Source organism: Sus scrofa, chromosome 3 (assembly GCF_000003025.6).
Source record: "Sus scrofa isolate TJ Tabasco breed Duroc chromosome 3, Sscrofa11.1, whole genome shotgun sequence".
NCBI lineage: Eukaryota > Metazoa > Chordata > Mammalia > Artiodactyla > Suidae > Sus > Sus scrofa.
This window is the reverse complement of record NC_010445.4, coordinates 118766963-118794936: the sequence shown is the minus strand read 5'-3', so window position 1 is coordinate 118794936 and position 27974 is coordinate 118766963. Positions and strand designations below refer to the sequence as shown.

The 27974-nt window shown below is 43.8% G+C and overlaps 2 long non-coding RNA genes across 2 annotated transcripts in view; one reads left to right on the top strand and one right to left on the bottom strand.

The window, feature by feature from the left end:
* The window catches only part of LOC106509893, a 164770-nt gene extending 137694 nt beyond the window's left edge, over nt 1-27076 (bottom strand). Inside the window, exon 1 of the long non-coding RNA XR_002342967.1 lies at nt 25581-27076. This is a non-coding gene — a long non-coding RNA (uncharacterized LOC106509893). The remainder of the gene's footprint in view (nt 1-25580) is intronic.
* On the top strand, nt 26467-27622 carry LOC106509896. The gene is made up of 2 exons (XR_002342968.1): nt 26467-26549; nt 27076-27622. It is a non-coding gene; the product is annotated as an uncharacterized LOC106509896 (long non-coding RNA).

Below are 27974 nucleotides of genomic sequence, written 5' to 3'. Positions count from 1 at the left end.
TCCATTTAGCACTAAAAATAAATGAACTATAACTACATGTTTAAATCTCGTAAATTAGTTAAAAGTATAAAAAGCAACTGGAAGAAAAAAATACAGTACAGTAATTCTCAGTTTAACAAAGTACAAAAACAAGCAAGGCTAATCAATATATTATTTAGGAATAGGCTGTGTATGTGTATATATATATATATATATATATATATACACACAGTACATGCGTAGAAAAACAAAAGTAACATAAGATCGAAATCCAAGGAGGATTTTAGCTCCGGAGGTTAAGTGAGGATGGGGCTGCAGAAGGGGAGGAACAAGTGTAAGACTTCAAAAGTATGGACAGTGCTCTATTTCTTAATCTAGCTGAAAAGCATCCAGGCATTTGGTTTATTAGCCTATAAACTATACATATGCCCTTGTGTACGTTTAACTGTCATCATCAAAAATAAAATTAAACTTGCAATTTTAAGACAGTCAACATAAACTGATAGTCAAAGGTTAAATAATTTTCCCAGGTAACTACAAAGAAACAGCCAAATCTGGGCTTGCATTCAGATGATCCAATTTCAGTATCTGAGCCTTTAATGACTGTGTTATTCAGCCTATCATTCCACTCCACAATATATACCAGACTCCCGACTTAACCGGGCTGAGTCTCAGTTTCTTCAACTGTAAAACAGAAGCTGAATATGTTTGTAAGGCTCTAGGCATATTGCTCAGCCCATGCTAAGGGCTCGATCAAAGATGGCTCTAAGAAAGAGGAGAAGGAGTGGACGGGGGAGAGGAAGGAAGGGTGGGAGGAGAAAAAGAAAGACAGAGACAGAGAAAGAGGTAGAAACGAGAAAGAAAGAGGTACCAGTGAGGAGTGGCACCCTTAAGGAACCGGCACATGCCCAATTTAGAAAAGGCTCCAAGTCGAAGTGTGAACGAGAAAGTCTGTTTTCTCTTCATGGCTGCAGGCCCCAGGGCATCTGGTCTCATTAAAGGTGCAAAAGTCGAATATCCTATTGAAATTTCTCTTTGGTGTAGGAAATTAAGTTAAATTAAAAACACGACCTTTCTCTCAAACTGGCAACAGTGATCTCGTTCTCTGAGCATGATCGTATCCATCAGCAATACATCAAAACCAGACGGTGCTGGGGGACTTCTATGGCTGAGTCTTCAACCTCCTCAGAGACTCCCGTTTACTTGGCTCCAGCCAGGCAAAGGGGATCAGGTTCTTCATAAAATCCAAAGGAAGAAGGTGATATCCACACAGGGAGGAGGGTTTCAGGTCTTCTCTAACATTTCACAGGCCATTCACTCAAAGACAGAGCTGCTAACAGCCTGGAGAGTTGCTGCCCCTGCTCCTTACTTTGGATAAGACATGAGGAGTTGGGGGTGAGACTGGGTTGTGAACTCAACTGTAATCCTATAAAGCCCAGCTGGGAGAGCTCTGGGGACCCAACACGGGCTCTAGGCAGGAACATGCACCCAGAGGCTTGCTCTGATGTGCCCTCTCACTCCTTGTCCCCTGCAAGGTGTCTCCAGGCAGAGCCCACTTTTTCCCAACACTGATCCCCCAGAGCAAAGGGGCACTGTTGGTGCAGGTTTGCCGTCCAATAAACAACCACAAAGCTCATCCTCTTGCCCACGCCTTTCTGGAGGATCCAGAGAGAACACAAGGGAAAAGGAATTCTCCAAAGAGCAGAGCAGCGGCACTGACAAGACAGCAGGAGCCAGGAGCAATGGCAGCCCCATGAGAAAGTGACAGGTCTTCTGGAGCCAGACTCCAAAGCAATATTCAGAAATGGCGATAAATAATTTATGATAAGCATGACAACTGCAGTGTTCTTTAGAAGTCCAAGTAGCATGCCACAATTTAATTGCCCAATTTAGAAGATGCCATTTAAAATAGTCTGTTATATGGAGCTCCTGTCGGGGCTCAGTGGTTAACAAATCCCACTAGGAACCATGAGGTTTCAGGTTCGATCCCTGGCTCCTTGCTCAGTGGGTTAAGGATCCAGCATTGCCGTGAGCTACGGTGTAGGTTGAAGATGTGGCTCAGATCTGGCGTTGCTGTGGCTGTGGTGTAGGCCATCGACTGTAGCTCCAATTAGACCCCTAGCTTGGGAACCCCCATATGTCACTGGTGCAGCCCTAAAAAGACAAAAATAAAATAAAATAAAATAAAATAGTCTGTTATGGTAAAAAAAAAACAAACCTCTAATCTTCAACCCTAGTCCCTAAATTTTCCAATTAAATTATTACCATTTCTATTATAATTTATATATTAATATTAAATAGAACTTCAGGGTTTTCAGTGAGATTTACTTCTATCAAGTTATCCCATGTAATCAGCACAAATATATGAGCTAGATATTTATTATCACTATATTGACAAGGCAATATATGCTCAGAAAGATTAAATGATTTACCCAAGGTAAGACGCCACTAAGTTGCAGAAAAGAGATTCAAATCCAGGTTCTCAATGAGAACTGAGGGGGAGACACAAGGAAATAGTAAGCCTTACCCAAAGGGGCTTCACATAATCATGAAATGCGCTGGAAAATGTGTTTGGTCAATATTAAGAGCCAAAAAAGACTTCTGACACTAATGTACTAAAAGTGCAAATACATTTATACAACCCTGGGGAGACTCTTATCCAAGACTCTTTGCAGTCAAGGGTCTAGTAAATAAACCTTTAAAAAAAAGAAGAGCTGTATCTAAAATAAATTAATTGAATGATGATGATGAAGAGGAGAAAGATGATAAAAAGGAAAAGAAGAGAAAAGGAGGAGTAGAAAATAATGGTGCTAAATAATATATATTTCATAATATGCATAACGAACATCTAAAAGCCACTGGAAATTCCCTAAAGATTACATAATGGGGAACCAGAATCACAAAGCTTATTTATCTCCTTGATACTTTTCATTGTTTTAATCTCCAAAAACTTCAGAGGGAAAGCAAGAAAAGAAAATCCTCCTTAAATGTTTTACTTAACTTCTGGTTTGTTCCTACTGGGTTAGTGGAGGATATGAAGTCTGAAGCAGTCATTTGGAGGAGTGTGTGTTAACACACAATAGCAGTATTCACAGTAGCCAAGATATGCAAACAATCCAAGTGTCCATAAGTAGATGAATGGATAAAGAACATAATACGTGTGACAACATACATATATACACACAATCTACACATGTGTACAGTATGTAATGTACATACAAACACAGGAATATTATTCAGCCCGAAAAAGGAAGTTCTACCATTTGCAATAACATGGATGAAACTGGAATACATTATACCAAGTGAAATAAGCCAGACACAGAAAGACAAATACTACATGATCTCATTTGTATGTAGAATCTAGAAATGTCAGACTCACAGCAGCAGAGAGCAGAATCATGGTGGCCAGAGGCTGATGTTGATCAAAGGGTATAAACTTTCTGTTATAAGATGAAATTCTGGGGATCTAATGTACAGCATGACTAAAGTTATTACTTCATACTTGAAATCTGCGAAGAGGGTAGATCTTAAGTGTTTTACAGCAAAAACCCAAAAAGGTAAGAGGTAGGTGATGGATGTGTTAGTTAGCTGAAATGTGGCTGTCATTTCACAATGGATATGTATATCAAAACACCACATTTTACACTTTCTGTATTTTCACTTGTCAATTATACCTCAGGAAAGCTGGGGAGAAATCCACAATACCTACAAATGCATTTCCATTAATAACAACAACTATTATTATTATTATTGCAGGATAAAAACAATCAAAAACGTGCGTTGAAATATGAGTAAAGAGAAAACCACACTTTGGGAATAAATATGAAATTGCATGATTATATGTGTATGCATCTAAGGAGGAAAAGGGAGTCAGAAAGAAAAAGGAAAAAAATGAGTACTTAATTCAAACAAGGAGAAAAAGATTAAAGCTTCTGTACAAAACATTTTATATTAACAGGTTTCAAACAACTCCTAATTTCTGGAGGTCACGGTCAATTCACATTTGTTCATCCAGCCCTTTCACTGGATCTATCCACCATTACAGAAACCTACAATTGCTGTTAATGAATCTGAAGTTCTTCAAGTTTTACATAAAAGGCTCTTTTAAATAAATGGAACTTGAGTAGCCACACTGCTTTAAAAAAAAAAAAAATAGACCACAGATTGTGAGTGTTACTTTCCCCACGTCCCACCATGCACTGAGGTCTTAATTAGAGCTGTAGCTATCTGAACTATTTTGGCCTTTAACTTTACAGCACAACATTTAATTCCTATTGGTATAGTAAACCAGTAACTTCAGTATTTGTTAAAACTAAATAAAGTTTATAAGCCTATCAAAATACCTCTTGCTTCTTGTAAATGTTTAGGAAACATTTCTGAAATGTTTCTGAAAGTTAAGGTCTTAAGAGTTATAGGAACCGGTGACCTCTCTTTGCACTCTGCTTGCTTCCGGGTGAAGCAAATCCTTCACTCCATGAGGGGCGAGGAAAGGCTCAGACATCAGAGCGGGGAGTCCAAGAGGGATGGACCACAGCAGAAAGGACAGGCCACCTTCACCCTGCAGATGGCATGCTTGTCTATTAATGGCCAGGCAGCATCCATTTAAAAAGGCACTTTCATTTCCAAAAGACACGAGTAAGAAATGAAGTAGGGGAGTTCCCGTTGTGGCTCAGCAGGTTAAGGACCCGACATAGCCTGACCTCGCACAGTGGGTTAAGGATCTGGCATTTCTGTGAGCTGCAGTGTAGGTTGCAAGATGCGGCTTGGATCTAGTGTTGCTGTGGCTGAGGCGTAATCTGGCAGCTGCAGCTCTGATTTGACTCTGATCCTGGAATTTCCATATGCTGCAGGTGTAGCCCTAAAAAGAAAAAAAAAAAAAAAAGAAGAAGAAGAAGAAACAAAGTAGGAAGAAAGAGTGAGATGTCAATCCACGTAGCAGTCACTAAGGAATACAGCCTTTACTTATCCTAATATTGCTTCTGAAAAAACAGTTCATGTCATTGCTCTTTGGCCAAGTCTTAAAATAATGCCTACGCTAAAAAAAATAATTCAAATCAGGGTCTCACTAAATATTCCAAAGGATTATAGTTCTGCCCATAAGCCACTGAGTCTGTGAGACAGAAGTAACAGCAATACCAACCTCATTGGGAGATGAGCATTAACGGAGATAATCCACGACTCATATTTAGGATAATGCTTAGCATGGAGAAAGAACGCTGATGTGCTATTACAAGTTGTTGCTATTATTACTGTTGCTGTTGTTATTGTTTGGAGCAACTCTGTATGATAAGCCGTAAGTGATTCCTAGAGAAGCTGTGGGTGCAGTAGCCTTTCGCTGACTCGGCACTTTCCCAGCTAATTTTGAGAGATACTCACACCTGGACGCCCATCTCTAGACCAATGCAGCACTTGCAAATGTTGGGACAACAGAGCAACAACAAAGCTATTCCAGGTTTGTTCATGGTTAGCCCTTTGTAAACCTTGAGATTCCTTGACACATTCCAAGTTATTTTAAGAGAGTTGTCATTACTTTTTCTCATTTCCTCTCTTCTTATTCTCTTTTGAACACAATTTAGTCAGGCTTTTTACTTCACTATGCTGCCAAGACAACTCTTGTCAAGACCTCCTGTGACTTCCAGGAGTCAATTTTCAGCCCTCACTCCAGCCTCCTTATTGAATTATATTTTCCCTTGATACAACCCACTTCCAAACGGAGCTTATTTCCAAGTTCTTCACCTTTTCCTATTCAGCCCTTTTCCCGCCTCTGCTCATCTTCCCCACCTTCTACATGATGAGTGCTCCAGGACTCGGTCCTGTGCACTTTTCTCCCCTCTATACTGTGAGTCTTATGTGGATGTGAGCCTTTAAACGCCCTTTGTATGCTAATGACTGCAGAATGTGCATCCCCAGCCTGAACTCCAGACCTCCACAGAAACTACACACTCATCCTCTTCATTTGAATGTCAAATAGGTGTATCACACTTCTCATGTCCAAAACACGATTGGGAATTTTCACTTTCAAACCTGCTCCTGTCAGTCTCCTCCAATGCAGTAACTGGCAGCCCTCGTCCCAGCTGCTAAGGATAAACTCCTTGGAAATATTACTGGACTCCACTCTTTCACTCCTACCCAATTTCAGACCTGTTGGCGAGTCCTATAGGCTATGCTTTCAAAAATACAGAAAGAGGATACGAAATTCTTCCCATCACCTCCACCACTTAGCCCCCAAGTGAGATGGGAAGCTACTGGGAAACTAAGAACAGAGAAATGACGATAAGACATAGGTTTAAAAGGACCTCTGGCTGTATGTACAAAGAACTGCAGGAGATCAATGACCAACAACAGAACTAATCAGAAGTCTTTTTCAGTAACCCAGCCACTGGATAGCAGTATTTATCACTGTATCTCCACTACCTAAATCAGAGGCTGGCTTATAAGAAGCACTCAATGAATGTTGTTGTTATTGTTATTTGTCTTTTTATGGCCTTACCTGCGACGTATGGAAGTTCCCAGGCTAGGAATCAAATTGGAGTGCAGCTGCCGGCCTATGCCACAGCCATAGCAGTTCTGGATCTGAGCCACATCTGTGACCTGTGCCACAGCTACAACAATGCTGGATCATTAACCCACTGAGCAAGGCCAGGGATCTAACCCACATCCTTACAGACACTATGTCAGATTCTTAACCCGCTGAGCCACAATGGAAATTCCTGAATGTTACTGAATGAAAGAATAAATACAATACCAGCAGATCCTGGAGGGGTTGGGTCAAAGGTCAGGATCTGACAGGATAACAGGCAGACTAAATGAGCTACTTTCTTGGCGCAAAATATACAACAAAGCACCAGAATATACAGTATGCCATAGATGCTCAATAATTGCATCTTTGAGTCATTTATGGTGGATGGGTGGATGGGTGGATGGATGGATGGATGGATGGATGTAAGGATAAACTAACTCTGGGTAGACATTAGGAGGCAGGTTAGCCAAGCTGCCCCAGCAGCTTGGGCCTCTGTGAGAAGAGGAGGGAAAGAGGCTACAGAGAGAGTAAAACATCCAGAATCATCAGTAGAGCACCCCAGGACAGGAATATGGGGGACATAACTGTCCTTCAAAACTTCCCACTCTTGGAGTTCTTTTTGTGGCTCAATGGTTAACAAATCAGACTAGGAACCATGAGGTTGCCAGTTCGATCCCTGGCCTTGCTCAGTGGGTTAAGGATTCGGCAATGCCATGAGCTGTGGTGTAGGTCACAGATGCGGCTCGGATCCCACGTTGCTGTGGCTCTGGCATAGGCCGGCAGCAACAGCTCCGATTGGACCCCTAGCCTGGGAACCTCCATATGCCACAGGAGCAGCCCTAGAAAAGGCAAAAAGACAAAAAAAAAAAAAAAAAAAAAAAAACAAGAAGAACTTCCCACTCTCAGTTACCACTGTGGCTCAGTGGTAATGAACCTGACTAGTATCCATAAGGATAAGGGTTCGATCCTTGGCCCTGCTCAGCAGGTTAAGGATCTGGTGTTACAATGAGCAGTGGTATAGGTCACAGATGTGGCTTGGATCCCGTGTTGCTGCAGCTGTGGTGAAGGCCAGCAGCTGCAGCTCCAATTTAACCCCTAGCCTGGGAACCTCCATGTGCCGTGGGTGCAGCCCTTAAAAAAAAAAAAAAAAACAAAAAAAAAAAAAAAAAAACAAAAAAAAACCACACTCCAAAAAAATGTACTACACTCAGAAATGTCCTTAAGTTTTCAATAGTATATGAAATTGACCACGTATATTATAAAATATTGGTTGTATGTGTTCTGTGATATTGTAAAAATTATAAATATTTCACCAAACCACAATTTTTAAATGCCTACTAAAATGTTGTTTTAACCCAACTGATAATGATACCTCACTTAATCTCTACTGCTCTGCTAACTACCCAAATTCACATTCACAATAACCCTTGCACCGCCTCCCATCACTTAACACACGTCTTCCCTTTATCAGCATTTTCAGCTACATCAGCTTAGGGTGTGAGGTTAGGTGGGGGTTCTCGGTAATATAAGTATCTAAAAGGGAATCAAATGTCCTTTTCTCTCCATAGGAATTTCTCAGTGACTTATCCAAAAGCCACTGCTGGTTTACTTCTCTACCATCTGGGTCTCTTCATTCAGCTTTCCTGGCTCAGAGTTCCTTGGAGAGACTGAGCAGCATCCACAGTGGCCTTGGGCTGGGAGCCGCAGCCATGGCCTAGACAAGGACGGTTCAGCACTATGGACAGCAATGTGTATGCTTGTTTGCCCCCCCAACAAAAAGATTCTAGGTTTGCTCTCACTATGCCCAGAATGTACCCGTATTAAATCACCTTTTACCCCCAAATAACAATAATAACAGGTGAGATGTAGTGAATACCCAATACGTCAAGCATTATAATAACCTAATTTATTTGTTATCATGTTTAGTCCTCTCGAGATAGGTATCATTATCCCATGTACAGATGAAGAATCTAAGGCTCCGAAAGCTTAAGTAACTTTCCAAATGTCAATAACAATAAGCCTCCAGAGTGGGTCCTTGATGGCTTTGCTCTACCGTCTTCACTCACACACGCACACATAAGACTTCCTCCTGAGGGTCTGATGAAGCCCAAGCTTGGTGGGCTACCAGTTCACCTCCTGATGACAATCAAGGAGAGGAAGGTCCTATCTCAGAAAGGAAGCTATGATAAAAATGTGGGTGCTGTCCAAGGAAAGCCATCAGTGTGCAAGGGAGAGAGAAGGGGCCCTCAAGACATGTTTTCCCCAGCCACAGCTACAGGTTGCTCGCAAGGTCTTCGGGCACGTAAACCACGATGATAGGCACATTCCACTTACAAACGCTTGCATGTTTTCGTTTTCATGTCTCTGATGTGTACATTTTTTCCCAAGCACAGCAGTTTTCTAATCAGTCCCGCATGTCTGTTCTCAACCATGTTGCTGAGAGCCAGCCAGACAAGCTGCAAAGTCCTTGGCCACAGGAGCACCTGGCTCCCCAAGGATGTGTGCCTCATTGTTTTAAATCTAGTAAAGGCACTTTGATCTCCCTGCTTAGACAAGATTGCAGCCAGGCCTTTTTACAGCATCCTTCCAGATCCAGCACTCCCTCTTCTCCCACAGCCCTTTGATACTAACTGACACTAAACTCTCTCCCTCTCCTTCCTCACCTCCCTCTGAGGGGCCATAGAGCCCTCTGGGTCCTCCTCTTGCCTCTGTGGCAAACCTCACAGAGCTGCACTCTCCCTTTATCCTGGGATGTTCACATGACTGTCTTTTAAGGAGACTGTAAACTCACTGAGGACAAGGCTACCTCTTAAGGAAGCAACCTTGACTCTGGAACTGCCTCAACTTTAAGCATTTATTCCTTTGACTTTCTATGGGCCTATGTTCTTATCAGATCACTGATCCTAATTTTGACATGTAAAACATAGGCGCCACAGTCACGTCTTTGTACCTCTCTAGTTGAGGGTTTCCCTTCCCAAAATACACACACACACACACACACGCGTGCACACTTGTATATGTATGCATAACTGTGTGTGTGTGTGTGTGTGTGTGTAACTGTGTCTGTCTAAACAGCACATTCCCTCCTATTCAACTGTTGACTTCCCAAGGGTAGGGGATATCTAATTCTTCCTTGAATTTCTAAACACTGGTACTATTCCAGGCACATAGAAGGTGACCAAGCATTTGAAAGGTGGATTTAAAGGCAGGGCATGTGCATTCGAGAACTCAAATATAGGATAGGAATAACTCTCCCTTGAGCTTCACCTGGAAAGGGCCTAACAGCTAAGTCTAACCTGTCTGTGTGTGCTGCTCAAGAACTAGGAAACAGCACCAGATCTCCAAACCCACCCCTCACTGCTTCCAACAAGGGACTTGGGCATGAAACACCTTACAATATCAAACAATACAAACAACATATCCCACCAGGGACCCCACTGATCCCTTCCGTGTGCCAGATCCTCCTGCTAGGAATAAGAAACTAATGCAGCTGATCTGATAACTGATTTCTTAAAATACTGAAGAAAGCTGAATTCAAAAAGCAGTAAATAAAAGGGGGAGAGTAAACTGTTTTTCTAAATACCCTTCATGTACCAGGTTTTTGTGTACATATTACCTCATTTAAGCATCACAACCAATGTGAGACAGATATCATTTTCTCCCTCGCAGGGAGCTTTAGAAAGTCTTGGGCCCTGATCTGTGGGTCTGACATGCATGCTGCGGCCTATAACCCTGTGGGATACAAGACTGATCACGCAAGCGTCCCCTCCCCACTCACTATCTGTTTCCACTTCTACGGTTCACCAGAGATGGCAAGCCAATCTGAGCACATAATACAGCATAGTCTAGTAATGTTTCTTTATGATAGAAAAACAGTAAAGATTTCCTGTTGTAACATTAAATGCCACTTAAAGGAGTACAGATGCTGAATCTGAGCAGATTAGCTAAATTATAGTATAAACTCCAACGCTCAGAGTTGTATCCCCAAGGCAAAGTAAAATGTCCGGTAGTGGTTACCCCTTTCCTCAACAAAAAACAGCTTTCTAAAATGTGATGCATATAAAATATTACATTTCTTAAACTATGTTAGCTTTGGGCGGGTGGCATGTTTTCTATTGGGGTTAACACTGCTTATAGGAACTTAAGACCGGCATCTAATACAATGGGCCTTTGAGGGAAAACAAAATGTAAAACCAGCCATGCACTCCACGTAATGCAACTATGCCGCATCACTTGTGGTCCTCGCCGATTCTGAGCTCTGCAGTGTTGAATCCTTCACCACTGGAGCAGACAAGCATATGTCAAATGAGTAGATGAACTTGGTGTGTGTCCTTTAAACCTTGCTCTTTGGGACGCCCTGCCACTGCCCTCATGAAAACACCACATTCTAGCACGCCCACACTCCAAAATTCAACCTTCCTCCCAGTAACTGAGTGCCCTCCCCGTGGTGAGGCACTGCAGTTCGAAAAGAGTCAAGAGTTAGACCCACTTCCCACTCTGTGTGACCTCTATATAAATAGCTGACACTTACTGAAAATTAAATGGTGCCTGACATGAGCTAAGCTCATTACATAAATTATTTTCTTTACTTTTCACAACTTAAATAGACATATATGTTTTTACCCCCTCTTTACAAATAATGAAACCAATGAAATTCTAGAAGACAAACTCCTCAAGCACTTTGTCTTTTGTTGCTACAGTGCCTAGAACAGTGCCTGGCATAAAAGTCCTCAGGAAATAAATGTTTAAAAGAGTGACATCATCAGTACAGTAGAATAAGAGTTTTCTACCATCTTCCTCCCAAAGAATACTGATTTAGATACAGATAAGGGTGCATCTGTGGAAGTCCAGGAGTCTAGTGGAGAAGTTCCAGCATATGGATGGAGGAAAAAAAATTTCAAGATTGGAAGCCTTAAAGAGGGTAAGAGGATCAGTTTCACTTTACCCCCAGCACTCTTCCCCAAGGTAGCACAGCTCAGTGCCAGGAGAGACCTCATCAGCCTGTGATCTCCCCCACAAGGGAAACTGTGAGCATGTGAGTGAATCCGCAGCCTCCCCAGCTGTGTGTGCACCACCAAGGAGACCCAGTTCTTTACCACCCCATCCAGAATACTGAGATGTGCTCTATAACCGGGAGTGGGAAATGGCGGGAAGAACAGGAACCAGGGTCTTAGACAACATCGAAGGAACACGGATCCTACTAACTGTGTTGTACACTCTATCACAAAGTCCACCAATGAGCCCCTGGGAATATCTTATCCACAGATCCTTCCAACTGGTACAGACACTGCCGATGCTCCACAACCTCACCCCACCCTGCGTCCATCTCCCTAAGGAGGCCCCCTATGGCACCAAGAACAAGTGTTTGCAGACCACTAGTGAGCACATGTAGAAAGATATAACAACTCCACAGGATATTAAGAAAGCACACAAGAATTCAACACAACCCCAGGGAAAGCAAAAGGGAAGCTGACAGCACCAAGCGTGACTTCACAGGATTGAGAGAAGGCACACTATCTTTTTCAGTTTTTTAAAGAAGGACTGCAGTCTTAAGAATTCCCCCTCCAAGAGAAAATAAGAACTGTAGAGCCGGAGTATAGAAAAGAGCTGAAAAAGACTCAGAATGCCTAACATGGATGATGGAAGGCATTTCTCTCCAAAAGCCAGTCAGTTAAGACTGGAAGGAGTGACTGCTTCTTCAAACAGAGCAACACAAAACCTCAAGAAAAATTTAAAATCAAGGAAACATGACAACGCTAAAGAAACACAATAATTTTCCAGTAACCAACATCAAAGAAATAGAGATCCAAGATCTTCCTAATTAAAAATTGAAATAGTTATTTTAAGGGAATTCAGAACTACAAGAAAATGCAGAAAGACAGCTATATGAAATGAAGAAAACAATGATAAAATGAAGTCAATAGAGAGAGAAAAACTATGAGCAACAACAAGAACAACCAAAAAAAAAAAAACCCCAGAAATTCTGGAGTTGAAGAATACAATGTGTGAAATGAAAAATGCAACAGAGTACATCAACTTCAGACTGAACTGAGAGGAAGAAAGAATCTGTGAGGTCGAAGACAGATCTCTTTACATTGTCTAGCAAAAGGAGAACAAATAAAACAGAAGGAAAAAGATGGAAGAAGCCTACATGAACTGTAAGAGAAAAAAATCATGTATTGGTAGAGTCCCAGAAGTAGAACATGAGAGAGGGGTAAAAGCTTAAAGAAATAATGGCTGAGAACTTGCCAGCCCTAGGGAGAAATCTGGACATCCAAGCTCATGAAATCCATACATCTCCAAATAATTTCAACTCAAAAGACTTTTTCTAAGACACATTTTAATGAAACTGTCTAAAATCAAAGACAAAGAGAGAATTTTAAAAGAAGTAAGAGAGAAAAAAAATCACATACCAGGGAACCCCCCATAAGGCTAATCAGAGGCTTTCTCAGCAGAAACCTTGCAGATTAGGAGTAACATGATAGCTAAAATAACTTGTTAATAGACACACAGTATAAAAGGATGCAAATTGTGACATCAAAAACAAAAAATGTTGGGGGTGAAGGAGAGTAACTCATACAACTCAACAGCAGAAAAACAAATCGTCTGATTAAAATTATAGGCAGAAAGAGTTTCTGTCATGGCACAGCGGAAATGAATCTGACTAGGAACCATGAGGTTGTGGGTTCAATCCCTGGCCTTTCTCAGAGGGCTAAGGATTCGGCATTGCTGTGGCTGTGACGTAGGCCGGCAGCTACAGCTCCAATTAGACCCCTAGCCTGGGACCCTCCATATGCCACAGGTGTGGCCCTAAAAAGACAAAAATAAAAAAAAATAAAAAATAAATAAAATCACAGGCAGAGAACCTAAGCAGACATTTTCCCAAAGACTACAAATAGCCAACAGGTGCATGAAAAGGCACTCAACATCACTAATTATCAGGGAAATGAAAATCAGAAACACAATGAGATATCACCTCACACCTATTAGGCAGCTATTATCAAAAAGGCAAGAGATAACAAGTGTTGGTGAGGAGGTGGAGAAGCGGTAACCCTTGCTCACAGTTAGTGAAAACGTAAACTGGTACAACCACTATGGAAGACAGAATGGAGTTTCCTTGAAAAAATAAAAACAGAACTACTATTTAAGCCAGCAATCCCACTTTGAGATATAACACTTTCATTTCTGAAGGAAATGAAATTACCATCTTGAAGAGATATCCATTCGTTGCCACATCAGTCGCAATACTCGAACACGGAAACACAAAAGTGATCGATGGATGAATGACTAAAGGAAACATTATTTTATATCACACATTAGATAAAGAGATACGAATGTAAACATTTCAATATCATTTTCCCATTTAAAAAAAGAAATCTTGACATTTGCAACAACAGAGATGGAACTTGAAAGCATTCTGGTAAATGAAATAGGTAAAGAAAGTATACAAAGAGAGAAAAATACTGCATGATCTCACTTATATGTGGAATCTAAAAATGCTGACCTCAGAGAGGAGAACGGTGGTTGCTAGGGGCTGGGTGTGAGACAAATGGGGAGATAGTGGTCAGAGGTGCAAACTTTAGTTACATGATGAGTAAGTTCTGGGGATCTAATGCACACAGTTTCACAATACATACATGTATCAAATCATCAAATTGTATAACTTTAACTTCCGCAGTGTTATCTGTCGATTATACCTCAATTAAACTGGGGAAAAAAAGAAATTATAAGAAAAACATTGTTGAGTAAATGAATGACTGAATGAAGCCAAGGAAAATTAACCTGAATTTCCAAGGTCACATAGCACTGCATCTAGAAGATACTTTTGAGAGTGGGACTTCCGGCATCCCTGTGCTGTCCTCATGCTGACATTCTCTAGGCAGGTCCGATTTAGTGGTCAGCTGGGCAGCACAGTGTGGGGACAAGGCCCAAGACTCAGTAGGACACAGCCCTGAATCCTAGTCCCAGGGCTACAGCTTACAAGTGCCATGAGACAAGTCGAACTTTTTTTTTTTTTTAGCTTCTCATCTGTAAAACAATAACAGTAATATCTACTTTTCTTCCTGTTAGCAGTTTTTGGATACTAATACTTAACTTCACTATATACCTCAAAGGAAACAGTAATTTTAACTTCACAGGGTGGATGTGAAAATTACCAAAGATCGCAAACTGAAATCACTTTTCAAACTAAAAAGATCAAACTTAAGTCAACAACAAAACAGAAGAGAGGAGGAAACACATTTTCCACCATGATATATAGTCACTGCTTCCAGGAACCGCTTGTCAGAGAAGCCGGAGCTCTATCTGCCCTTTGTCTATGGCACCCAGCTCACCAAACTTCAGGGCCACTAGCCAAAACTTTACATCAAGAAATTTCAGGTGTGGCCTTAACCCCAGGACACTGCTATTACTGTAGTCCTATTTTCAGGAATTATGAGTCAAACCTGGCCTGGCACTACCAGCTACCTCAAAGCCCAGCCAGCTTTCCCAATCTCTGCTGAAATAACTGCCTGTGTCATCTGCTTCTGGTTCAAGGCCTACTATTTTAGATGTCCATTCAGTTTCCACTAAGATAGTCACCTAATATTCTATACCAATCATTAAATGTTAAATTGTATCCCCTTAAAAAAAAAGATATACTAAAGTCCTAACACCCAAAACCTCCAAATGTGACCCTATTTGAAAACAGAATCATTACAGATGTAATTAGTTAAGTTAAAATGAGATTATACTGAGATAGGGTGGGTCCCTAATCCTATATGACCAGTGTCTTTATAAGATGTCCATGAGAGGACACAGACACTCAGAAACAATGGCCTTGATGGGGAAGGCAGACCCTGGAGTCATATAGCTGCAAAGCAGAGATACCCCAGGACTGCCGGCTAACTATCGGTGCCTAAGAAGAGAGAGGAAGGGATTCCCCTGAAGATTTCACAGGGATCATGGCCCTACTGATACCTTAATTTCAGGATTCTAGCCTCCAGAGCTATGACACGACTAATTTCTATTATTTTAAGCCATTCAGTTCATGATATTTTGTTTTGGTAACCTTAGAAAATTAACACACCAATTATTCTATGATCCAGCAAAAGACTGCAGTAGCCCCACTCTCACGCCTGATTCCCCAAAAGCAAGATTCCCAAATGAAGCTCCAAAGTGGCAATATATCTCATTTATCCAGAAAGCCATGCTTTGTAGGCTTAACTACGGCATCGTGGCCACTCAGTTTTTTAAAACCAGGAGGTTATTAAATAAATTATAATATTGCGGTAAGTAGAGATACATGTCCTGCATCATCCCGGTGACTGTCATACGATGGCATTTATGCCCCTGATTAGGTCACATTATAGGACACAGTATACCTTAAGTTGGAGAGGTTAAGGTAGGCCTGACCTAGTCACATGGGTCCTTTCAAAGCAAAGAGTTTCCTCCAGTGGATCAGAGAAGAAGACAGAGATTCAAAACACGATGAGGATTCAACGCACTGTGGCTGGCTTGCAGATCAAGGGAGCCATATGTCAAAGGAAGACAGGTGGCCTCCAGCTGCTGAGAGAAGTCCCCACCTTATGACCAGCAAGGACAGGAGGACTTTGGCCATATACCATCTCGAGTAACTAAACCCTGCTGACAAGAACGAGCTTGGAAGCGATGCTTCCCAGAGCCTCCAGAGGAGAACTTAGCCCAGCTGATACTTTGATTTTGACCTTCTGAGACCTGAGCAGAGACCCCAACTCCTGACTACTGATCTGTGAGCTAATAAGTGGGTATTGTTGTAAGTTGCTGAGTTTCTGGTAATTTGTTACACATCAATAGAAAACTAATGCAAATATATCCACAATAAATCTTTCATAGGTGCTTTCATTTAAAGTGCAAGAAAACTGGCAAATGTTGATGATATATTTGATTTTTTTAAAAAGGAAACCAAATCCAATATACAATATAATTGCAATTTTGTTCTATATATGTGTGTGTGTATATATATATACACATATATATGCATATACACATGTGTACATATATGTATAAATATGCATATGCATATGTGTACACGCACACACATATATATGTGCATAGGCAAAAGACTGCCTTAAAATACAACACAATGGTATCAGAGGTAAATAAGTGGTGAAAGGATTAAGTATTTTAAATTTCTCCTTCATACTTTTCTGATCCAATTTTTCCACAGTGAGAGTTTATGACTTCAACAAGCAAAAATAAAATTGCTAATGCTTCCATCACTGCCAAGAACAAAGCATCTGGTTATGAGGGGCTGTTATAATACTTCAGCTAGTTTATCAGTAAGAAGCTAAAGAACCCTTACACAGTATTTTACACTAATACTATGAATTCAGTTCTGCTGTGGAATAAAAACACATAACCACAAGTCAAACACAGTGGGACGACTGTGCCTCTGACCACTTGAGGCCAACTTCAGGTGACAAGAATTCTGAAGCCTGCGCCTGCTCACTCTGGCAGCCAAGCAGACCACTCAGAGGCTGGGAATGAACTTTGGGACACTGAATTATTTGTCTTCACCGCTAATCCTGCTAATGCACTCACAATCTATTTGACAGGCTGCCCATCACATCCCCTCTGTTGGGGTGAGCAGGCTTCGGAGGTGGCGGTGACAAGGGGATTACTGAGAGGACAGACGGGCCCTCCCTCCCCTGCGTTCCGACTAACTTTGGAGATAGGCTGCATGCCTCACAGGGCACCAGACAGAGGCTTGTCCTCGGCACAGACCCCCTGGCACAGAGGAACCTTGGCACAGAGGTACCAGTGGGAGATGTTCGCCAACCCACAGGGACCAGCGTTTTCTGACAGCCATGTCACTCTTCTGGTCTCATCAAGGAGAAAGGAAACAAGGCAAGTCAAAGGGAAAATTCACAGGGCTGCAGTTTCTGGAAGGTTCCTTCATAGCAGAGCTCCCCCTCCCTCCAGAATCTCTACATGCTAGAGGAAGCTAGAGGAAGTTCTGGCCTCGTGGGATGAGTCATAGCACACCTCTTCCTTCTCCTTCTCTGGCTACCAGGTTCTCAGTGAGTGGCTCACACTCTATAAAAGCTGCTGTTACAGTTTCATCTTCATGAAATTAGCAGGATTGCTTTATTTGCCTTCTGAATTTTCAGGGGTTTCACTTTAAATACAAGGTAAAATGGAAATAATAGGTGCAGCCTGCACGAGAGCAGATTAAAATTATCTGAAAAGGCAACATAGGATTTGCCCCCGAGCAAAGCTGCTGTCCCTTTTCTGGGAAGCCGCTCTAGCCAGCCTCAGCTCTCTGGCTGGAGCCAGGGTGCAGGCAGCATAGACAGTCCCTTCTACTCCCCTTTACACTCAAGGTTCTCATTCGCAGCCCAGAGGAGCAGAAAGACACTTCCCAGAGATACAATCAACCATTTACCTTCGTTTCCCCACTTTCCATGGTTTTCCTCATTCCTGTAATTGGGCCAAAGCTGTTGTCTGGGTTCTACCTTAGTGAGGAGCATCTCAGGCTCAAGTGTCACCAAAGCCACTGGGAATCCTGAGGCCAGCACAACGATCCTGTGTCCCCGAGGAACCTGCCATCTCTAAGTAAAGAGACAGCCATAATGTGCTGTGAGAAGGGTGAGGTTTCTGTAGCAGCACCAGGGGCAGAGGCCCCGACCAGACAGTGAAGGTGAGGGGTCTAGTCTGGGTGACCTAAGTTACTCGACTGCCTTCTCCAGCTGTATTTCGGCCACACAGATCACTGGTGCCTCAACTACAAATGAACCTTTGAAGGGCAGTGGAAAGTCACAGCCATGGTCCACCAGGACAGCACCAGAGACCCATCTGGGACCATACACTCCACACCGCCATCAGCCCACGACAAGCCCAGCTTAGGTGCCCCACCATCACTAGGCACACAGCTTACACTCTAGCCAGAGAAATGACCAGAAATGCACAGGAGCCTCCTACACCCGCACCACCCTCTCGACCAAGCTGCACCGTCTCCTGACGGAAAAGAGGCTGGAGAGCCTGAGTGCAGGCAGGGGTCAGCCACACGCACCCCCACTCCCCTTCTCCCAGAAGGGGCTCCAGCCTGAATGAGACACCTTGTCAGGTTGTCCTTAGGGGCAGGAGGAGGGCCTCTACCTTGCACCTGGAGGTCAAGGCTAGAATCCCAGCCTTCATCCTTCCCAGGCCTGCACTCCACACACCCTGGCAGGCCCAACACTTTCTCAGCCCACAGTCTTAGCTGCTCTCTCCCTCTCCAGGAGAAGGTGAAGGCCTGCCCTCTGTCCTTCCTTCTGGGCACATGAGTCAGAATCCGGGAGACTTCAGTGAACCGCACGTCCGGGGAGACGGGAGAGGGTCCTGTGAGTGCAAGGACTTTAGGGTCTGAAGAATCTGGGTTCTTGTGATCTTGCGCTAATGTGTACTTCTGAGCCTCTGTTTCCTCATCTAAAAAATTAAAAAGAATAACATCTCTGCATGTCAGTCTCCTGACACAGTGTCTTCTATATGGTAAGAACGCCATATGCGGTTGCTCTTCCCACTAGGTCTGCATCCTAAACATCAGCTCTCAGCAATGGTTTTCATGAGAAAGAGGGAAAGCCTGGGGAGAAGATAAGGGAAGTAAATTAGGGTCTTGTTTTCAAAGGGAGGGAAACTCAAAGGTTTCTATGAAACCACCACCAATGGGAATACTTTCGGGTAAGACATTTTCCTTGTACAAGCTACAGGCATGCCTCCTGGGCCAGCGGGAAGCAGATCTCAAGGACCACGCCAAGTAGAAAGTCAGTGATACGCCAATTTCCTGGCTGCACATTTACGTGGGGATTTTTCTGGGCACCTCTGAGAACTTCATGTCAGCCAAGCAGGCTGAAGACGGTCCCCCCACCGTGGAACACAGTGAAACCTACATGCTGGGAAGGGCAGAATGATTTCCCCTGCTTCCTCGGAGGCCACACCAGCAGAGTCTCACTGATACCCCTCCCCACGCCCTCCTGGACGGGACCTTCTGCACTCCTCAGGGTGTCCCATATGACAAGGAAGTCAATCAATATTAGATGGAAAAACTCTCAACATTGTTTTGCATTTTTTTCTGCCAAAAATGTACCTTGCATCCCATTGTGAAATGACCTTAACATCTTACACAGCTAAAGTCCATGTAATCCCCAGCTTTGGGTCACTCCCTAACTGCAGACCCTGAAGATTACGAAGAGAAGATAAAATCTGCACAGATGTTTGTGAGTTCCTTGTCACACCTGAGAACCAGTCCAGGGACGGAGGAAGAGAGCCTGTCCACCATGAGGGTGGCGACAGGGCTTCTCATCCCCTACAGATGGCCTCGTGCAGAAATTCCCATTTTGACACGGCAATACTGAGCCATCCTCCTCTGAAATTGGAAATAGGTTTGCCTTCATTGTTCCTCTAGAAATAAATATTTATGATTCAAACCTTTGCATTCATTATTTCAAATTTTGTGTCTGTGTAGTTGTTCTTACTTGGAGAGCATTTGGCTGGCTTTTACTATGCTTCTGGGACAAGTCAGAATATCCACATGCTTCAGCATATTTCCTAAACATGATACTGATTTTCTAAGTACAGCTATTTCAGTCCAGGTGTGTCTGCTACACAGTTCTGTAAACCACATGCAAGGCTTCCGCCTTAATCTGCAAGGTAACATAGCTAGTCCCCAACAACTAAAGATCAGAGTATCCAGGAGAGAAAAATAAAGGGGCTTCTCACTCTTAGCAAAATCAGACATAGTCAGTCCTGTAGAGGATACGAAGTCTGAAAATTTCTTACAGCTGTGCCAGCAGTGGTCGGATTCTCTTCACTCTAAGACATCTTTGCGACCAAAAGCAGCTGAAAAGTTGGAAGTGACTGCAGATACTTTTTAAAGAATAAATAGAAAGAAGCAGATCATCTTTGACAATATTAGCTACATTGGTGGCACAAATTTAAATTTTCCTCTGACAAAAACTGTAGAAGTTAGAAGAGATGTGTGTTTTTACTCTCATTGAAAGGTAAGGAAATTGAGGCTCTGGGATGCTTTGGGCTTTGACCGATGTGACCCAGCAAAGTTTAGCAATAAAACTGTGCTGAGGCAGAGGTCCCCTGCTCCCCAGTTCCTTTTATCTGGGTTATCTCCTTAAGTCTTCCCCACCTGACAGAAGTGAACATCAGGTTGTAACAACACATCTCTGTAAAAAGTACTGACTGACAATCTCGACGTGTATAAAGTCCACACTTAGCCTACTCTCTGGCACAAGTCATAGACCTTAATAAATAATATTAACTGATGAGAAGTTTTTGCCTTAGTAATTATTTCTCTCCGGACCAAGGCAATAGTAAGAAATCTATAAGACACAATTTTGGAAGAAGAAGGAAAAAAAATCCTATCCCTTTAGGAAATACTTTGACAGAGAAGGAAAGTAACCTAATATTTTAGGAAAATTTGGTTATTTTCTTAAAATTCCATTGCCAAAAATTTTACGAGGCTTAAAATTCTATGGACAAATTTCTATGAAAAATTATTATCTGGAAACCAGACAAGGGAGTAGGGCAAAAAAAAAAATCCATGCTCCCGGTCATTAGATACATTAGATGTTTTTCTTTTCATAAACAATATAATAAAACACTCAGCTTTACTGCTTAAAAACTCAAGAGGTTACAACTAATCTAAAAATATCAATTTTTTTTTTTTTTTTATCCACAGGGACTCTACATACCAACATTTGAGAGCAGGCAGAAGTTTTATCACTTTATAATAAAGTGTCACTCCAGAGCGTTTTATGTCTAAACATAGTGATGATTTTGCATTATGAAATTTAAAATACCACAACATATTAGAGTGGCAACTCAGGATCACCTTAACACAATAACGGAGAAGCAATCCCAGGATGAGGAAATTTGTGGATAAATGTGTGAAGAAATCCATCTCTTAGTGTATACTCTTGTGAAGTCAAATATCGGTTCACTTATGCAACAAGATACCCAAAAAGCCACAGATTACCCATCAGCAAAGACTGAGTGGTAAGACTGGACTTCTGGCTTTGCCTGGCTGTGAAAAGGTGCTCCACCCTCCCCAACCCAGGTGTATCTGAGAAGACGGAGTGGGAAGCCGAACTTAAACCATCACCCAGAGTTAATCAGGCTTTCCACCGACCCCCAGCAGAAGCAACAAACAGGGACTTGGGCCTCTCCCCTCCCAGCCTAGGAGGTGTCAATGGAGGTCAAGGGCAGAGACTGAAATCTCACCTCCACCAAGTAGTAATGAGCCACCCCATCCTCCCAGGGTGCCAAGGGAGACCAAGGGAGAGCCTGGCCCTTCACCCCATGTGGTGGCAGGAAAGCAGTACCTCCTTCTTCCCCAGTGGCACAGCAAGTTGGAGGAGACTTGCAAAAAGCAGATTTAAATAAGACCCAGAGTTTCATAATCCCAAAAATTTCAAGGGTGCAGTTGGAAATCACATGTGAGACCAAGAACCAGGAAAATGTTCACTTGAAAGAGAAAAGATAATCAACAGACATCAACATCAAGATGACACAGATGTTGCAATTGGACAGGAATTTAAAAGCAGCCATCCTAGAACTACTTCAGTGCACAATTATGAACCCCTGAAACAGCTGAAAAGAACAAAGTCTCAGCAAAAAAACAGAATATGTGAAGAAAACCCATAAAGAAAATTTAGAATTTAAAAGTTACAATCATTGAAAGTTTTAAAAACCTCAACAGCAGAATAGCGAGGATGCAGGAAATAATCAGTGAATTGGAAGAGACAATAGAAACTAAACTAGAACAACAGAAAGAAAATAGACTGAAAAAGTGAACAGAATCACAAAAAGCTATGGGACAATAACAAAAGTTGTACTATTTGTGTCATTAGAGTCTAAGAAATAGAGAAGAAAGAGAATGGCACTGAAAAAAGTATTTGGAGAAATTACGGCTGAACATTTTTCAAATGTGAAAAAGAATAATAGTTAGGATGTTTTCAAATATAGCAAAAGACAAAAACCACTAGATTTAAAAATCTGAGCAAAACCCCAAATGGATAAACCCAAAGAAATCCATACTATGAAACATCATAATCCAACTTCAGACAAAGACAATGTCTTGAAAGCAGCAAGAGAGAAACGACACCTTACATAAATGACAAAAACAATTCAACTGACAGTGGATTTTTCATCAGAACCATAGAAGCCAAAACGTTGTAGCACAGCATTTTTCAAGTGCTGAAAAGAAAGAACTGTTAGCCTAGAATTCTGCACCTTGTAAAATTATTTTTCAGGAATGAAAGAGAAATAAAGAACTTCTTAGATAAAGGGAAATTCAGACGATTTTCCACCCAGACCTACTGTTAAATAATGGCTTTAAAAGGTCCTCAAAACAGAATGGAAATGACAAAAGAAGGAAACCTGGAACATCAAGAAGAAAGAATCAGGAGTTCCCATTGTGGCGCAGTGGTTAACGAATCCGACTAGGAACCATGAGGTTGCGGGTTCGGTCCCTGCCCTTGCTCAGTGGGTTAATGATCCGGCGTTGCCGTGAGCTGTGGTGTAGGTTGCAGACGCGGCTCGGATCCCGCATTGCTGTGGCTCTGGCGTAGGCCGGTGGCTACAGCTCCGATTCGACCCCTAGCCTGGGAGCCTCCATATGCCGTGGGAGCGGCCCAAAGAAATAGCAAAAAGACAAAAAAAAAAAAAAAAAAAAAAGATATGAGGGTGTTCCTTGCGCTATTCTTTCAATTATTTGGTATGTTTGTAAATTTTCATTTTTAAAAATTGGAGGGATGGATTGATGGAGAGAAATGTGAAAAAGCATGTATATAAAATATTAATTGAGGAATTTAAGTAGTGGGTAATTGATGTTCATTATAAGTTATTTGGATTTTTCCGTATGCCTGGAAATGTTTAAAATATTGGGGCAGGTGGAAGCTGAGGGAACATATGGAAATCCAATGTCCTCCCCCAGCACTCCCATTCCTCCCAGGCCCAGTAAAATACATACTTCGGATAATTAAAATAAAACTTATCATTTGCCATGGGCAAAAGCTTGCCTGGCTTCCTGGCTGGAGAAACGCTATCAGTGTTGCCCATTTTCCCATAGTGCTAAGGTCCCAGGCACTGCCACTGTCCACACCACCACACTGAGAAGTCTCCCACAGGATCTTGCTGAACAAGGACCAGGCTGGGCTCATGGGTAATCTGGTTTTCCTAGCAGGTACCTAAAAGCTGATAAGAGTTATTGCGCCTATGTGAGCACCTGAGGCCTAGGAGCAGTGAGAAGTGTGAAGGTGGAAGAGGTAAAGAGCCAAACGAATTTGGGGTTATATACGTACGTTGAAAATACGCTTATATTTGGGGAATATATTGATTTTATTTATTTACTTTTTTTGGTCTTTTTGTCTTTTTAGGGCTGCACCTGCAGCATATGGAGGTTCCCAGCCTAGGGGTCCAATCAGAGCTGAAGCTGCCGGCCTACACCACAGCCACAGCAACACCAGATCTGAGCTGTATCCGTGACCTACACCACAGCTCACCGCAACGCCGGATCCTTAACCCACTGAGCGAGGCTAGGGATTGAAATCATCCCCTCATGGATGCTAGTCGGGTTCACTGTCTGCTGAGCCACGATGGGAACGCCCTGATTTTTTTTTTTTTTTCTTTTGAGGGCCACACCTGAGGCATATGGAATTTCCCAGGCTAGGGGTCTAATTGGAGCTGCAGCTGCTGGCCTACATCACCCACAGCAACACCGGATCCAAGCTGCATCTGTGACCTATGCCACAGCTTGCGGCAACGCCATATCCTTAACGCCCTGAGCAAGGCCAGGGATCAAACCTGCATCCTTAGAGAGACTATGTCAGGCTCCTAACCCGCAGGGCCACAACAGGAATTCCAGGAATACATTAATTGTAGGCAAAAACATGTCTTTTATAGAACTACAACAAGAAAACAGCAATTCTGCCATCATCACGGTGGGAGTTTTTAACGCATTAAGTGCCAAAGTTAGGAATGAACAGACAAAGAAATTGGAAAATTAAAAAAGAATAGCAAACTCTAGAGATGATCCCCATCATTAAAAAGATGGCTCTTATGATACACAGATCCCTGTGACAGTTTGCAAGAACTCTTCGGGCCGCCCCACCCACCCTAGTATATCAGCTCAAATATTTCAGTGTTGGCTGATCTGTCCAATTAGGACACCATGGGGACTGTTCCTGATAGCTACATGACCACACCTGCTCTGGTTCTCCGCCTCCTGCACGCCTCCAGGAGAAGCTCTATATGCTGTGAGATGTGGGAGGCACTGAGAACGCTGACTGCAAAGATGCTCAGCTCCTGACCCAGACCAGTAAGAAGTAAACCAACCTGCCAAGTAAATCTCGTTACACAAGGCAAGGCCCATATTCTCTGGAAGCTCATTTTCCATCTCTGGTCCTTGGAGCAGCAGAGAATCTAGACACTCCTGCCCCATCTCCTCTAGTTTTCTTTCATGTCCCCTGTAAAGTTTCTCATCCCAAGCCACCATCTACCTTCAGGGCCTGAGTGGTACCCATTCCTGAGAATGACAAAAAGCAATCCATCCCTGCCCTTGTCATGATAAAGCTCCTTATCTTATCTCACTAGCCAAAGAGTTCAATCAAACCAAACATTAAAAATAAGTTAATTATGCTTTATCCCTCCCCAGAGATGGCTGAGCTACTAAGAGCCAGCTTGCTGTTGGGAAAGGAAAAACAAACTCTCAACTGATTCATCTTGCATTCATCTCAACCCACCTCACTTTTCTGGGTTAGTCCTTCTATTCTACATTCCTTTTGTGGAGCTGGAACCAGCAGATGCCAGGACTCGGGTGGCCAGGTAACCTTCCTGCAGACGTGTCCATGTAACAGTACTGTGCGACCAGCTTTTCTGTAGGCTAGGACACTCGAGCACAAATCCAAAAGAGAATGTAGTAGGAGGTATTTGCAGAGTCAAAGACCCTGTGTTACTTATTCAGTGACCCCTGCCACATACACAGGTCCCTGCCCACACTTTAGTCTCCCCAAAGTGATTTTTTTTTCTCCCTAAGCACATGTCTCAAAGGATTAGTGAGTAGGGCACTTACATTTTTTTCCAGGTTTCAAGACCACCAGTCCAGGTGAGATACCCTTCTTTCATCCCCTGTCAGGTTCCCTGGGCTAGGTACAGTGATGATGGAGGAAGATTCTCCTAGGAATAAGGCAGCTTGGGAGGCAGGCTACTTCAGGATGCTGAGAGAAGTATTTCTAATAATACTTTTACATGGTGCTTCATAGATGCCAAGTTATTCTGCAACACATTAGGGTCCAGTTTTGGTTCAAGTAGTGAATAAATGATTGGGAAAATATGACTTTGACCTCTGTATCAACCAAACGAGGCAGACGATAAAAATATCATCCCCATTATGAGGCTTAGAAGTGGAGGGGCTTTGCCCGAAGCTTGTATGTGCTAGGAAAAGCTAGAACTGGATCTTCAGACCTCAAAGGAAACACAGCTTCTAATTCTTCCTCTGCCATTGACATCAGCTTTGACGCCTTCCTAATATCTCATGTCCATAGTGAATTTTTCATTGCAAACGTATGCAACCTGGGCCCAACCATCTGTTTGGCTCTGGAGGCAACCCGGAAAGCGCGGCCAGACCCAGAGCGTGGGTGATAAGCCAGTGCCTCTAAGAGCTCCGCCCGGCTTGGAGGCTGAGACCTGTGCCTCAGAGACCCTGTCCGAAAAGGCTGAGGATGGACTGGAATTTCTGATCTAGGGCAGGGCCCGGCCGAACCACCCCTGCCAGCTGGAATCCCAGGGACCTCTGTCAGATCCCGTCTGCGTTGGGTTCGAGACGCCATAGGAACTCCAAGGGTCTCCAGCCGGCATTAAACCCGGAGCTGCCGTCTTCCTCGTCGGCAATGTCAGCGCTCACAAACGTCAACGGCTGGATGCGCCCGCCGGGTCAGCGTTACCCTGAATTTGTGATCTCTGAAAGCGGGACACCGAAATCTCCCACCACCGCGGAGGACCGCCGCAGGAGTGAGCGCTCACACGCCCGCCGCGCAGGGCGGTGAGTTCCTTCTGCGCATGCGCGCCGGGCCTGCGCAGTGGGCGGGGAGACCGACGGGTAGGGCGGGGCCAGGTGGGTGGAGCGAGTATCCAGCGGCCGCCCCTGCCCTGAAACCCTGCGGTCTGGGAGACCTTTCTAAACCATCCGATCCCGCAGGCAGAGGCTGCTGGGCACCCTCCTTCTCTAAGAGCACCTGCCAATGCTTCGGGGCTGCAGATCCTATCGGTGGGGATGAACCGATTCTTGGCGCGTCTATGGGCAGGATTCGAGGGGCGGGGCTGGGAAATGTGGGAGCAGTAATGACAGCGCTTCAGGCGGGGCCCATTTGTGACGTCATGAAAGTACGTAAATAAGATACGCTGCAGGCGTCGCGGAGCCCTTGTGCTCTTGCCTGTGTGACGTCATTGTGTCGGCGGGAGGATGCCCTGACGTAGAGGTGGGATGGGACGCCTTTGAGCCGGTTCTTCCGCCACCAGGGCTCCAGGGGTGGGGGTGGGGAGATATCACCTGTCCCACCTTCTTGCAGATGAGGCGGCGTCCAGGAGCCCTCTTTCATCTCCTTAACCCCCAGAACCCTATGCTAGCCCTGAATCCCGAGACGAGGAGGTCCGCGGGAAAATGTCTCTTCGTGCAACCCGAACACTTCCAATTCGGAAGGAGGAGGTGGAACTTGAACTTTTCCTCTGGGAAGAAGCCCCTGCGGGCTGTTCTTTCGCCCAGGGTACTCCTAATCGCTTCCCAGAGATAGCGCTGGGAAGCTCCAGGCTGCGCCCAGGGTCTCTCGCGCCTTCTAGCCGCCCAAGCAAAGAAGTCTAGCCGGGTAGCTCCCTCGTCCCCTGCACCGGACACAAATCGCAGGCCTAGCAGCTTTGGGAAGGGCCCAAGCTGAACTCTCACCTCCTCTGCTCCTGTAACCCGGCCCTAGCCACGCTGGGCACGCAAGACAAAGGAGCTTAATGTCTGAAAACGGGGGTGGGGGGGCAGTGGAGGGGAGGAGGAATCCTCCAGAGGTGTAGCTGAGAAAAATTGGCCACCTACAGAGTGGACAGGCAATAAAACCCACCCAACATTTCCGACTGCCTCCATTGCCTTTTCGCGCGACCCACAGAGTATGACAGGGTGTGGGGTCTGGTGGCCCCGGGCTCAGGCTTGCCCTTTCTCTGTCACTGTTACTGCACAGTCTATGAATCACTGCCACGAGTAAAGACTGCAGCGAGCTACGCTGAGAAGTAGCTTCTTGGTCCACCAGGATGATTGCAGAGGTACTGTGAACACACTGGAGGTCTCTGAGCAGCACCCCGCCCCACTCCCAGCACTGACCCCGCCCCCACCCCGCAGCCTCTGCGCTAGGGATTCATTCTTCCAAAAATGCACACTTGATAGGGAAAGTCTCTCCAAGGCAGGGCCTAGGGATGGAGGGGTGGG